Consider the following 16,598-nt stretch of genomic DNA (forward strand, 5'->3'; position numbering starts at 1 on the left):
AAAAACTGCAAGACTATCATAGTACATCAACTGTGTGTTTTTATTAAACAAACTAAGATAAATGCACTACAGGCAGCAGGTAGACTAAAGTATTCGTCAAGGACAGTTTACCTGAGATCCAACAACTTGACTTTCTCACGCTCACTTTGTTGGCTCTGTCTTTCTTGGTACAATACCCACTTTCTACAAGGAAACTCTTGCCTGTGTTTCCCAATTCATGTGAATATAACTCTACCATGGAGAAGTCTTTAAACCCTAGAGAGTCCTCAGGTTCAGCTGATAAAGTAACTGTACCCTCTGGCAGCTCTCGGAACCACCATATCCCCAAACACACGCTGTAATTTTAAAGAATTGTTTCATAGTTATGGACAAATTGAACAGAAAAGTTTCAAGTGTTCCACGTGGAGTATCACTGTTTCCAATGGGCAACCAGTTGATATTGTTTTGATTTCTGGCACTTCCCCCAGCCTCTGTATGTATTCTGCAGCAACATAAATGACCACCCATTTGGTAGCTCCTCTATAACCACACTGATATGTAGGAGGGCCCTCTGTCGCCAGTTTCGGTTCTTCTTTTTTCGGAATTACTTTTGGTCCAAGTAACCAGTTTTCCATAGGGAGTAGTAATGGGCTCTTGAATCAAAGGGTCTGTGGACAATGCAGTAATGAACTCTTAATATAAAATAATGTAGCAAAAGTCTTAAACATACAGTAATCTGTCAAAATTGTAAAAGTGTCTACAGATTTTTTGTCATTTTGTGGTAGGTCTAGTATGAGAAAGCATCTTGAACAATATAAACGTGTTTTTTTTTTTTATATATATATAAATTGTGATCCCTATGGTTTTGTAGTGATTGTTATTATTTACTTGATAAACTGTAACTTTCTAAGAAGTCCCTTATGCATTTTGCAGCAGGCATTTTAGCATACAAATTGCTTATTTGGAAAAGCCGTTTATTTTGAACATTTGGACTGAAAATGCCCCCTAGGACTATAGATTGCTGACTCTCAAATCTGGTAAATCCTTATTTGTCCGATTTAGCCTCTCCTTCTTTTTATGAACAGAAGTTAATAGTGGTGGTGCAATGTAGTTGTATTTATCTTGTTTGTCTTTACCAGTTGCTGTCACTAATTTTCTGTTCAATGATTTTCTTTTTATCAGTCAGTACAGATTTTGTTTGATCTTAGTAAGGTATCTTTGTTGGTTTATGTTGATTTAGAACTAAAATGTTATACTTTGCAATATTTTTTTAAATACCAAATAAGTAAGTATAGGAGTTGAGATACTTGATAAATAAACTAAACGAAACTACTCTATAATTTAATAAGATACCGAATGTACAGAGTGACTCATAATAAATGGTACTGAACGTTTTCCTATGGGAAAATATTAAACTATTTTTAAAAAGAAAACAAAAAAAATAGTAATGAGGTTTATTCAATTAGCAGAACACATTTGTTTAATTGAACATTTTTTTTTTTGTTTAAATTGTGTGGAGGTTTTGCACAGTGACACAAGGAACATTCAAAGGTCTAGCACAAATTGCAATAACATTATCAACCAATCAACATTTATTTTACATAGGACCATTAGTAGTCTGCACAATCAGAAGGCATGTTAAGTAGCAGGCTTGCAGCATGATATCAGATACACAAACTTATCATCCATCCATCGACCCATCCACTCACTTTAAAATCCACTTAATCTCATCACAGTTTTGCAATATAACTGAAAGCATCAAATACAAATAAAAAAATGCAGTACTAACAGAGACCAAGAGAAGGCGAAAAGTATACCTGACTTAACAGTAAAAAAAGAATATTAATAATAATAATTATTTATTAACTTCTGGGACATCAAGTATTCACGTAATTATATATCTTTCTTACTTTCACATTAGCAACTTTCCACATTTGTGGGCTTTGCAGTTAGGTGCAGTAGAAAAAAAAAAGTTTGGGGAGAGGTAATAACTTTTTTTTTTTTAAGAGAATGGAGTTTGAACCTTGCACTGATCTGTAGAGAAGGGCATGCTCTAGATAGATAGATAGATAGATAGATAGATAGATAGATAGATAGATAGATAGATAGATAGATAGATAGATAGATAGATAGATAGATAGATAGATAGATAGATAGATAGATAGATAGATAGATAGATAGATAGATAGATAGATAGATAGATAGATAGATAGATACTTTATTAATCCCAAGGGGAAATTCACAATTCTAGTATAGATTTCTGCACATGCCCTGATCTTGAAACCTCACAGATTTACAGGTACTGTATAATTGACATTTTTACTAGGTAAGGCTGGGGGACTGAACTGAAATGGATCCAATTTCTATCTTGTTCACCCTAACATTGTGGAGTAAAGATGTTTTGTTTTGTTTTTTTTTTTTGTAGAGTGATATTTTCAATCATGTTTGGAGTTGCAATTATTCCCCCAAAACGAAGTGCAAGTCCTTCAGGCTCTAAGCCCAAGTGAGCCAAGTCAGTGATAAGGCTTAGTGAAAAGCGGCTGCCACTGTCTACCGGGGGTTTTGTGTTATCTAATTGACCTGCTGGCTAGAGACATCGTGGCTGTTGATCCCATAAACATCAGTACATACAGTATGGATCAATACATATGGAAGGGGGACAATGGGGGATAATGAGTGATTGATCAGGACCCGCAAACTGTTACAAGGCAGCAGGAAGATCTATTAGCCTATGCCCGGATCAGTACTCCCCTTTGTAATAAACAGATGACCTGGTAATTGCCTGGTCCTTTAAGATGTGCTACGGATCCAGAATTTCAGGAATGCCTGAAGATCAAGAAGGATTTGGAGGGCTGCAATTTATATAAACATTAAAAACCCACAATGTGGTTTGATCATAGCAAATGCGGTTTGAGGTCTACATTGTGCCAAGAGCAAACTGACTGTGACCATCAGAAGTAGGATGGTTGATGCCTATTATCCTAAGGAGGATATTAAAGCCATTTCCAAGCAATTTGTAGTCAATCAATTGACTGTTGAAAGGATCATCTACAAATAGATGAAATTTTAAACCATTGGCAACCTTTCCAGGCTGTATTGCCACAGTAAATTCAGCATAAGAGCTGAGCCAAATAGGCAGCAGAAAGTCTCAAGGAATGCAATGTTAATAGCAAGAAGTTTACAAGTAAATCTTGGTTCAGTCAATTTGAGTAACATGAGCAACCATCTGAAAAAGACAACACAACTTTGCCCTACATGCAAGGTTAAAAAGGAAGAATACTCTCCTCTCAAAAAAGTAGACATAAGCAAAACCAAAGTCTGTAAGACAGCTCCTAGGTGAAATACAGGACTACTGTATTTTGTAGTTTTGTACTTTCTCCGGTCCTGTTCAGCCTATATACATCGGACTTCCAATACAACTCGGAGTCCTGCCACTTGCAAACGTTCACTGATGACACTGCTATCGTGGGCTGCATCAGGAATGGGCTGGAGGAGGAGTATAGGGACCTAATCAATGACTTTGTTAAATGGTGCGACTCAAACCACCTACAACTGAACACCAGTAAAACCAAGGAGCTGGTGGTGGATTTTAAGAGGCCCAGACCCCTCATGGACCCTGTGATCATCAAAGGTGACTGTGTGCAGATGGTGCAGACCTATAAATATCTGGGAGTGCAGCTGGATGATAAATTAGACTGGACTGCTAATACTGATGCTCTGTGCAAGAAAGGACAGAGCCGACTATACTTCCTTAGAAGGCTGGTGTCCTTCAACATCTGCAATATGATGCTGCAGATGTTCTATCAGACAGTTGTGGCGAGCGCCCTCTTCTACGCGGTGGTGTGCTGGGGAAGCAGCATTAAGAAGAAAGACGCCTCACGTCTGGACAAACTGGTGAGGAAGGCAGGCTCTATTGTTGGCATGGAGCTGGACAGTTTAACATCTGTGGCAGAGCGAAGGGCGCTCAGCAGGCTCCTATCAATTATGGAGAATCCACTGCATCCACTAAATAGTATCATCTCCAGACAGAGGAGCAGCTTCAGCGACAGACTGCTGTCACTGTCCTGCTCCACTGACAGATTGAGGAGATCATTCCTCCCCCAAACTATGCGACTCTTCAATTCCACCGGGGGGTAAACGTTAACATTTAACATTATACAAAGTTATTGTCTGTTTTTCACCTGCATTATTATTATTATCAATCTTTAATTTAATATTATTTATTGTATCAGTATGCTGCTGCTGGATAATGTGAATTTCCCATTGGGATTAATAAAGTATCTATCTATCTATCTATCTATCTATCTATCTATCTATCTATCTATCTATCTATCTATCTATCTATCTATCTATCTATCTATCTACTGTAACACTGAGTTCAGGATGGATTAAACAGTGATAGAAGTGTCTGGCCCCAATGATAGACATCATATTTTGTGAAAACCAAAACCTGTAAAACATGGAGGTTGAAGCATTATTTTTGGGCTTTTTTTTGAGGAGAATGTTAGGCCATCTGCCAATAAGCTGAAGGTAAACCATAAGTTGATCTGTCAAGAAGACAATAAGAGTTTAGTAATAGCCAAGTCAAAGCTCAAAGTCCAACTGCGTGTTGGACCAGAAATGGGCAGTATAAACAAGAAGGCCTTCAAAGAGACAGATGAAAGAGTTCTATAAGGCAAAGAGGGCAACCAAGTCAATGCAAGAGACTGACTTAACTATTTCAAGAAGCACCTGCACGTAGTGAGACAACAACAGCTATGGATGCTAGGATTGTACCTATTTATCCATTGCATACAACAGAATTTTTTAGTTTGTTTGTTGAATAAATGTTTTCCAAGTATAACGGTGTTATTTGTTAAATTAGTCCATCTTTTTCTATCAGTATTATTGAAATGATGATCAAATTTTCATGCATGCACATATGTTAAAGACCACACATTTTTCATGGAGTTCAAATATGTTTTCATCACCCATCCATCCATTATCCAACACACTATATCCTAACTACAGGGTGACAGGGGTCTGCTGGAGCCAATCCCAGCCAATATAGGGCGCAAGGCAGGAAACAAACCCAGGGCAGAGCACCAGCCCACCGAAAGGCGCACACACACACACACCAAGCACACACTAGGGACAATTTAGAATTGCCAATGCACCTAACCTGCATGTCTTTGGTTTGTGGGAGGAAACCGGAGCACCCAGAAGAAACCCACACAGACACGGGGAGAACATGCAAACTCCACACAGGGAGGACCCGGGAAGCGAACCCGGGTCTCCTAACTGTGCCACCGTGCCGCCCCTGTTTTCATCATACTCTGTCTAAATAGTATACATTTTCAGTCAGTAATAAGATGCAGTGATACAGGATGACCTTAAACAGTATTACAAGTAATTATATAGTATACACACACACACACACACACACACATTATATATATAATATATATATATATATATATGGGTGTGTGTGTGTGTGTGTGTATATATAATACTAGCAAAATACCCGCGCTTCGCAGCGGAGAAGTAGTGTGTTAAAGAGGTTATGTAAACATATATATACATAAACATAGTGTATATACATAAATATATACATATACACATCCACATATATATACATATATCAACATATATATACACATACATATATATATATATATATATATATATATATATACACACACATGCAGACACATATACATATATATACATATACATATTTGTATATCTACATATATATACACATATATACATATATATACATATACATATTTGTATATCTACATATATATAAACATATATACATATATATACATATTTGTATATCTACATACATACACATATATCTATCTATCTGTGTATATATATATATATATATATATATATATATATTTATATATATATATATATATATATATATACACACATACACATATATATATATATATATAGCTGATTAGCCAGTGGATTCGCTCACTGAGTGCAAGAGAAAAAAATAAAATGTATGTATAAAATAAGTTAAATTGCCAAATTTATTTTTCCATAATTAAAGAGCACTTACAATAACATAGAAATCAATATAAACAACATTAACATCATTATCATTTGAGAATATGAAGTAATATATAAGAAGCACATTGCATATAAATATAAATTATTAAACATTAAAATGTTCTTCTATAAAACAGTACCGTGGCTATTAGTTTGTCTGTCCAGGATTTTAAATGAGCTGTAGCTCGCAAACCGTTTCACCTATTCACTTGAAATTTGGTACACAGATACTACGTCACGTCTAGTATTCACTTTCCCACACATATGAACATACATATATATATACGCACATACATATACACACACATACACATATATACATATACATACATAGTGCGTTGCAACACGGGCTGTGATTGTTACATGGGAGGGAGACGACAAATCACAGCTTCCCGCTTTGTAATCGGTCTTGTGATTGCTGCTTTGACGGATGTCCAGATCCCACAGTATTTCCCCTTAGGAGAGGCGTTAGGCAAGTGTAATTGAATAGCGGTGCTGCAAGTTATTACTCTTTTTATCTTTATTTTATTTTATTGTAGAATCAACTCACAGCTCACAGTACGGCTGACGTTTTCATTGTCTACCACCTTCGCTAATCATTCTTGAGGCAGATTGAAGACTTAAGTGCCAGCTTAACTGAAAAATGAAAGAAAACATACTAAGTTTTAAAAGAAATCAGTTTTAACGGGAAAAGATGCCGACGAAAGAAGAGAAGCAGCGGGACGCTAGGGTCAAGAGCTGCTCATTAAGCAGCAAGCGCATCAACCTCTGAGCAAACGAATGGTAAACGTACAGAGAAAGAGGATAAATACTATGAATGGTCATGTCAAGTGTATTCACTCCACGTTATCGTGGAGTGCGCTGTTACTGGTATTTTGATAAAAGAATCTGAATAACATATAAGAAGCGTATAAATTATTAAACAGTAAAACATTAACATTTAAGAAGTAAAGATACATTGAGTACTACTGTAGTGCTTTCGGGTATAGTACATTTTTTGTTTGCCCATTACATGCATAAATGTATAAATTTTTGGTGTACCTACCCAAGAACACGCGACATGACCCGGCAGTTAAAAATTTTTCGCTCCAGCAATTTTAACTCTGTTACAAAGTCATCTATATGGTATTGCAAACGGCAGCGGGAGCGTTCTATAAACTCAATTTAAACTTACTGTTTACACCGTGCTTTGAAGATGCATAGTATGCGACACGTGTTTCGCCGTAATTGTGGGCTCATCAGGAGCACACAGTCACTGCACTCCCTTACGGGAATCGATCCTCGGACGTAGAGGCGAAGCCCCCTAACGTTGTGCCACGGCGTGAGGTTCGTTCATTTGACAGCATGTAGATCGGGGTAATTACATTGCAGGCATTCGTAGTCTGATTCACAATCTGATTGTATGGGTGGTTACCTACCAGGTAACGCTTGTGGTTGGTGAGCAAGTCGGCTAACTTCTGCCACGGTGCCCTCTTTCAGTTGCGAGAAGCAGATCATACAATGGTTGAAATAGTTTAATATATACAGCAAAATCACCGCGCTTCGCAGGGGCGAATATGGTATTGCAAACGGCTGCGTTTCTATAAACTTAAAGTTACGGTTTATACCGTGCCTTGTTTCATATTCTTTTCCTACCTTATCAATTGTGTAATGTGTTTTTTGAACAGGTTTGATTAATGCAAGTGATCACTCCTGCTGCGTTCAGTCACTTCACGTGAGCCACTCTCTTGTGTGATGTTGCGATGTCCACGGGTTTATTTAATGTTAGCTAAGACCCGGCAGTTAAAAGTTTCTCGCTACAGCAATTTTAACTCTGTTACAAAGTGATGCAAACTGTCGTGTATACCTCGTGTCTTCTCATTAAACTTGTATCTCGCGAATATGGCATTGCAAACGGCAGCAGGAGCGTTTCTATAAAGTTAAGGTTACGGTTTACACCGTGCTTTTTTATACCTCGTGTCTTCTCATTAAACTTGTATCTCGCGAATATGGTATTGCAAACGGCAGCGGGAGCGTTTCTATAAAGTTAATTTAGACTTACGGTTTACACCGTGCTTTTTTATACCTCGTGTCTTATGAAGATGCTTGCATGCGTCACTCACTCGCTTCTTATTGTTTCGCTGCCTTGTCAATTGTGTAATGAATGTTTTCTTCTGCGCTCTTTGGGGCTCCTCCTTCTTTTATACGTACTGAGTTCACAGTCAGTTCACGTGATTACGTGGGAGGCGTGATGACGCGACATGCAACTCAGTCTCCTACGGCCATCTTGCTGCCTACCATTACAGTATATGGACAAAAAAGAGGTTCCAGTTATGACCATTACGCGTATAATTTTGAAATGAAAACTGCCTAACTTTTGTAAGTAAGCTGTAAGGAATGAGCCTGCCAAATTTCAGCCTTCCACCTACACGGGAAGTTGGAGAATTAGTGATGAGTGAGTCAGTGAGTCAGTCAGTCAGTCAGTCAGTCAGTGAGGGCTTTGCCTTTTATTATTATAGATATATATATATATATATGGGTGTGTGTGTGTGTGCGTGTGTGTGTGTGTGTGTGTGTGTGTGTGTGTGTGTGTGTGTGTGTGTGTGTGTGTGTGTATACTATATAATTACTTGTAATACTGTTTAAGGTCACCCTGTAGCACTGCATCTTATTATGACGGCTTTAAAGAGAATGCAAAAAACAACTCTTAACAGGTTTCCAGTTAGGTGCAGTGTATATTTATTGACACTCCCAAAGTGGCCAACTTATAGCCAACTTCCACTCTGAACTATGGAAGGAAACAGCATCAATAAGGTCTAAGCACCAGGGACAGTAAGACTACCCTACATGTCACTATACTGCTCTGTTTAGTATATTTTCTGTAAAATGTAATGAAATGCATTTAATATTTCACAGTTAAAGTGATCACTTTTCTGCTGCTACTGCTAAGATTTAATTGGCAATAATATGTTTTATTATTTATAATTATTATAACATGGTTGCTTGTATCCTAAATTACCTGTATGATTATAATGAAATAAAAGTTATGAACAACATACCAGTAAGCGATATTAGGATAGGTGTCCTTTGTGTCCAATATAACATTTATACAGAACAGTGCTTCCCAAACATTGTGATGTCATGACCCAGTTTTTCATATGCCATTGGTTTCGTGACCCACCTGGGGGGTTTGATGAGTGTCCCCCTTTGTGAATTTAGGGTGATCATCTAAGCGAGGGGATTGGGGTCTTCCTCCTCGGTGACTCAAGTGTGATCACCAAGGGGCTTTTGGTCCTGTGTGATCATCAGAGTGTAAGCTACATCAGAGCTTTAGATGAATCAAACATGACAATAGATGCTTTTCCTCCTTGGTGAACGGAGCATCACTTTTAGAGCGGGAGTTAGGAAGGTCATTCAGGAACAGCCATGATTCACTTGGCAATGAATCGAGAGTGATCATTGGACTGATGGATGGGGTTTCATGTGGGGTCAGCCGTGATGTACCTGCAATGATGCCACTATGAATTAAGCACTATCATCTTTGGGGGTCGGGGCCCACCTGAAATGCTGCCATGGCCCACAGGTTGGGAAAAACTGACCTAGAATATTTTTTAATATTATATTCCTACTTATTCATTCATTTTCAAACAAGCTTACAAAAGGTAATTGTCAAAGGAGATTGAAACATAAGTCTATTCAAACATAAGTAAACATATTGTCCTTATGACTTGCCACTTACTTCAAACTTTGCACATACCAGAAAAGATAAAATGCAGTTGCTCTCAGGAAATGTCAATTGGATTTAATTATTCAGAAAATTATATAGATATTCAGTCAGTATCAGATGTGATTTTTGGCCCAATGTGATGGTGTAGGTTAGCTCCACGCTACCAGTTGCATCCCGGGATCCTGTTGAACCTGCTACCGCCGATAATGTACCTGAGGCATGAGCCAGCAGATGAGGACACAACACAAAGCAAAAAGTGATTAAGTGCTTTTGTTAAAACCAGTCAAAAACAAATAATGTCCACATGTGCAGTACAATCAATCCGCAATAAATACATAATCCATAAAAACCAAGAGCATTTGTGAAGGTTAAAATCAATCCAATAAATATTCCTTTAAATGAGGTTAAAATCTCACAGGCCAGGAAACTATTCTTTTAAAAATCTTGGTGTGTCCCTTTATCTTGGCATCTCCTCCCGTTAACCTTACCAGACCTTGCAGGAGGAGACGTCAAAACAACAGTCACAGCCCTCCCTCTTAAACAGTGGGTCCAGGTCCCGATCTCTGTTGCTCCATGTCTCAGATTACAGATTGATTGCATTGCATTTGTGAATACTATTTGTTTTTGACTGGTTTTAACAAAAGCACTTAATCACTTTAATCACCTACCCCTTGCTTTGTGTTGTGTCCTTATCTGCTTGCTCATCCCTTGGGTATGTTATCGGCAGTAGCGGGTTTAAGAGGCTCCCTGGAAGGACCCAGTAGTGTGGGTCCGAACTGCAGCGTCACACCCAATCACCATATTAATGAAGTTTTGACACTTTCCAAATTTGGCTTTTTCTATATTCTTCAGTTTCCACCAACATTCTGAAAACATGTTGATTGATTTGCAATACTAAATTAGCCTTACTCTGTATTAGAAGTGACTGTGGCTGTGTGCACGAGTGCACTTTGAAATGGACGGAAATGACATACAGTGCTGGTGTGGCTATATAACAGAAGAACTGTTTAAATTGAAGAACTGATAGATGACTTTTATTCCCCTTCTTAAAAAAATTCACAATAGGAAAATAAACACAAATGAAAGTGATTATTTATAGATATATAAGAATATACAGTTTCTGTGCAAAGGGGGTTAATTGGCTTAGTTTACTACAATGCCGAAAATCATCCACATAACAATGCATTGGTCTCGTCCCCCCACCCCAATAGCATAGTATCGTCACAAATTTAATTCTTATTCTTACATAAGTCAAATAAATGTGCATATGAGTTAGGATCATGCAGTAGAATATACAACGCAGATCATATTACAGACAACAAGATCACTTTCTCTGCTAACAAAAGAAATAAAACAGCACTGACTGTCAAACATTTAATAATTAATTTGCTGACCTTGGTATAGAATTTGAAAGCTGGGCTCTGATATGTTACTGCTCAGACACTGCATTGTCGAGTGAATTGTGCCAGATTAGTGGCTTTGCAATGCATAAAGCTCTATTCCTCCCTTATCATCTTTCACCTTTACACGTTTCATTGTCACATGACTTAACTAATACCGAATTAAACTAAAGAATTGAAATCCTTCACAGTGAATCCCCAACATTCAGCTTTTTTTTTGGTGATTTCAAATTGGAACTACTGCTTGGTTCCTTTTTTTGAACATCCCCTCATTAAAAGACAGCCTTTGCCAGTATTCAACAGCTCATCACTGCACATGGAACACTTTGGATCTCATCACTTTGGAACACTGATTTCTCAAGTACCACCCGCACCATTAGCACCAATTAGCTTCCCATTGTGAATCTACCCCAACTCTAATCTGCCGGCGATTTTTCTGGCATTTTTGTTTCCAAGTTTTTCTTTTACTTTTTTATTTAATGAACAGTGTCTATCTTCTGTCTTCACTACAGGCAAAAGAGAATTTTGAGCATTTGTTCAAATTTTGTTTTTCAAGTGTGTTTCTTTTTAGGAAGCCACATATCTTTGAGAGTGTTAAATCTACTGCATTGTTTGCAACAAATCTTCAAGTCTAGTCTGTCTTCTAGAGCTGACATATACCTTTTTAAATGTCAATCTGTCTACTCTTAAATATATTACTATACATTTAAAAAGTATTCTCTTAAATAATTAAAGAATTGTTTCTATAATACATTATATTGTATGTACACTGTTCTAGACATAACATTTAAAGGCAATTTTTTATATAAGGGAGGAGCCATTGCATTTTATTAAGCATTAGCTTTGTTTCCTGTCAAAGACAGATAACAGAATAAATATAAAAGTATTTGGTGTCTGTTGCCTTACATGTACCCTTGGCATTCCTCTTACAGTTTTCTTTGGTATCCTCTTGTGTCTCATCCTCTCTTGTCCAGACCTTCCTCTTTCGATCCCTTTCCCACTTTTCCCGTCTCCTATCTGCTTTTTGACTGCCATAAACCAAGATGTGCTCTCATTAGACACTATGAAAACATCATTTATATTTTTGCAAATACTTACTTTTTCTTAAAGACAACTTTCAGCATTCCTTCTATGCTTTACGTCGGTATTCTCCTGTGTTTCAACCTTGTCCAGCATTTCCTGTCTCAATTGCATTTGACTGAGCAACCAAAGTGAAACTGACCAATCGGATTGCTTGGAGGAACCTCTCTCTCACACACACACACACACACACGCACACACACACGCAACCCCCCCCCCCCCCACACACACACACACACACACAGAGCAGTTTTTAGATTGTAGATTATGTTCTTATATTTCTAAACTTGTGCAATCTGGCCTGATGATTCCCAAAGTATGCCACAATACATGTGCCCCTATGTAATGCCATATATGAAATTTTTACAATCTTGCCTTTTTTCAGAATGTTTCCTGTCTAAGTTAACTTTCACTGAAATCATACATGTTTTGAAATTCTATAATATGATGATGAAAATGTAGAAAATGTGATTGGTTGCTAGACAGACAATGGTAGCATAAGACAGGGACCAGAAGAACCAAGTCTCTAAAAGTAAGGGTTATCAACATGTGAGAACTGACAACTAATGTGACAATCCCTATACAGAAGAAGGGAGATCATTGGAGGTAGTAACTCTGGCAAATGTAATGGATACTTCAGAAAAGTATAGTTATGGACTCTAAAGAAGAACAGTCTGGACAGAAAAATGAAATGCTCCCCAGGAGGAGGTCAGCACATGTTTTTTAGTAAGGAGATGGTTTATATTGCACCTTTAAAGGTGAAATTTGGGGGTATTGTCAGAATGTCAGTTGTTACTCTCTAGCACATAAGGAGTCAGTTTCTTCAGTGAAAGAAATCAGACCACGTTGTCTTTTTAAAGACTATGGAAAACTATGGGTTGAGGTGAGCATGTCATTTCAGGTTTCATGTTTAGCTCAAGTGTCTTTTCTTTATGCCTTGTTCTCTTTGTCTTTTAAATATAACATTTTTGTATTCTAATTGAATTATCTTTGTATATTGTATTTTTGATGTGAATAATTAATTTGTTATTTAGATATTTTATATTATTGCACAATGTTTATTAGTTCTATTCCTTGTTGTCTTTATGCTGAATCTAAGGGGTAGTGGCCCCTGATGCTTCAACTGTGGGACTAGCCCAGGCCTTTGTAAACCTGATAAAGGCTCAGTGCTATGATATATGTATTGGGTTTCTCTACTTCTCCAATAGTGTAATCAAAAATGTTAACACCTTAATTCTGGCATGACCTTTCTTTGTAAACTCACTCTAGCAGCCAGTTACAATATTGCTTTCATACAAGTAGTATTCTAATGTGTTTCTGTCTATAGTTTCCATTATTTAATATAGGATAAAGTTCAGACTTATTGATCTATAGTTAATGGGATCCACTTTGTTTCCATTTTGATATGCTGGAATCCAATTTGCAACTTTCAAGTCATTGGGTATCCTTCCCACATGAAATACTGTATATTTGCTAACAGTTAATAAATAATATGTTCCAGTTCTTTCAGTCCTTATGGTAGAAGTCCCTGAGGCCTCAGGATATTGTTAGTCTTCAATGTATCTAGAGCCTGAAGCATGTGCTATTTCCTGCTCATTTTTAATGAATTTGCATCTGTATCTCTGAGGCCTTTTAAGTACTCTTTTAGTGTTCTTTCATATTTTATTTTTTTTAGTTTGGCTGTTTATCTTACGTTCTGTTGCTGTTTGTTTTTAATTTGTTTCTTAGCAAGTATTTTAATCTGAAAATCCAGTTTCTTGTATTCGTTTTGACTAGTATTGTTTGGCTTTTTAAATATTCTGTAATCTTTTATATCTTTTAATTTTTGTAATTCTGTCTATTCATTCATTTAGAAAGTTTATTTTGTTTTCTTATGTAATTTGAATCTGGAATATGTGTATTTTGTACTTCAAATGATATTGAACTTCTGTGCTCGTCACGGATTGTCCATAACAAACACCATGTTCAAGGATAGGGGTGTTCAAATGTGCAATTGGCACCAGGACACCCTAGGCCTCAGTTCAATGATCGACTTTATGGTCGTGTCGTCGGACCTGCGGCCACATGTCTTGGACACTTGGGTGTAGAGAGGGGCGGAGCTGTCAACTGATCACCACCTGGTGGTGAGTAGGCTTCAAGTGTGAAGAGGGAAGAATGGAACGTGAGATCGACAGGCGGATCGGTGCGGCATCCACAGTGATGCAGGCTCTGCATCGGTCTGCCGTGGTGAAAAAGGAGCTGAGCCTAAAGGCAAAGCTCTCAATTTACCAGTCGATCTATGTTCCTACCCTCACCTATGGTCATGAGCTATGGGTAGTGACCGAAAGAACGAGATCGCGAATACAAGCGGCTGAAATGAGTTTCCTCCACAGGGTGTCTGGGATCTCCCTTAAAGATAGGGTGAGAAGCTCAGTCATCCGGGAGGGGCTCAGAGTAGAGCCGCTGCTCCTCCACATCAAGAGGAGTCAGATGAGGTGGCTCGGGCATCTGATCAGGATGCCTCCCTGGTGAGTTGTTCAGGGCACGTCTAACCGGGAGGAGGCCCCGGGGAAGACCCAGGACACGCTGGAGGGACTATGTCTCTCGGCTGACCTGGGAACGCCTTGGGATTCTTCCGGAAGAGCTAGAAGAAGTGGCCGGGGAGAGGGAAGTCTGGGCATCTCTGCTCAAGCTGCTGCCCCTGCGACCCAATCTCGGATAAGTGGAAGAGGATGGATGGATGGATGGATAGATGGATAGATATTCATTTGTTCCCAGTGGAAGTTTGTTTTTTTACAGAAATCCTCTAAATAAATAAATACACAAATAATACATGAATAAATATACATACACACTATGGTCTGAACACAAACCAGAATGACTGAAAAGCAAGAAAATCAAAAAGAAAATTTCTGATTTTGCTGTTAAATTCACAATGAGGCACTATGCAGACATATTGCTGTTGGTATAACAGAGTCCCGGTAGTGTTTCTTGATAAACGTCTGCTGAATAATTTGTTGGTTAATGTGTCAGAGAGAGGATGTGTAGTACAGTTCATAATAGCACTCAGTTTTGTATTAATTAACTCTTCTTTTCTACTACCTCCAGGGGGACCAGAGTGCACCCTATAATTGTGCCTGCCCTTTTAATTAGCTTGTTGATTCGGTGGGCTTCTCTTAAAGTGATGTTACCAGCCCAGCACACCCCAGCACAAAACATTGCTCTGGCCATCACAAAATTGTGGAAGAAGGTTGAAGTTTGTCACTACATGTATTAAAGAAACGCAGTTTCATATTACTTGCATCACCACTACTGTATCAGTTGTGTTGCCTTCATGATGTTTTATGTTGTCAACCCAGCCAATTTCAGTCTTTGAAAACACATAGACAAACCAAGGGAATTCCCAGGCTGGACAGGGAAATTGCTGTGCTCAGCCACCTATGATTATTGATTCAATTTTGTTCACTGGTAAATTCATAGGATTGACTTCATGTGTTAATGAGCTAAAATGAGCAGACAGGAGAATACTTCATATGAGGTGAGGATATCACTGAAGTGTCCAGGATCTTTGCTAGTACTGTTACTTTATCTAATTTATATTAATTAAAGATATACAAGTATTATGCACTCCAGTGAAATATGACACTAACAACTGGAGTGATAGTCAATATAAAGGAAGCAGTAGAAACCCTACAGAAAGTCAGACTGTAAGACAAGGGAAACACTTGGAAAATGCAGTCTAATATAAATAAAAGAAATGGACTACATGTAAATCGGTAAGAAAATAAATAAATCCAACTGAAATACAGGATTTTCAAGTTGTCATTCTCCAGATGACCAAAATATTAACATACAGTGTAAATGCTTTGCAATAGAAATGAAGGGGTTAGCCAGAGGCTTTGAGCCTGCAGTACTGTGTGTAGTTCTGGTCATGTTGAAAAAAAGACAGAAAGTGTGCTGAGAACAGCAACCAAGTAAACAAAGGACTAAAATAAATGTGTTTCTGTTAAACTGTAGTCTTGAAGAGAGGAGACTACACTAGACCTACACCAGGTCTTTAACTTTTTTTTTAAGGCATCAATACAATTTTCATTTACAAAATTCATTCCATTAAATAATAAATGAAATACACAGCTATACCAGTAAATATTATAGCAAAGTGCATCAGGATGGAAACAAAGATGCGGTTCTTCTCACAAAGAGCCTTTAGATTCTGGAAAAATATATAAACAAGTAGTTGAAGTGGAAACCCTGAGAGCTTTTAAAAAAACATCTGAATGAGATATGAAGACAACTTACTCATTAACTAAACCAGCTTAACTGACCAATCACATTGCTAAACTCTCTTACGTTTTTGTGTTTTTGTACCCAGATCACACATTAGGGGAAAATGGACCATTTTTAGA

Source organism: Erpetoichthys calabaricus, chromosome 5 (assembly GCF_900747795.2).
Source record: "Erpetoichthys calabaricus chromosome 5, fErpCal1.3, whole genome shotgun sequence".
Taxonomy (NCBI): domain Eukaryota; kingdom Metazoa; phylum Chordata; class Cladistia; order Polypteriformes; family Polypteridae; genus Erpetoichthys; species Erpetoichthys calabaricus.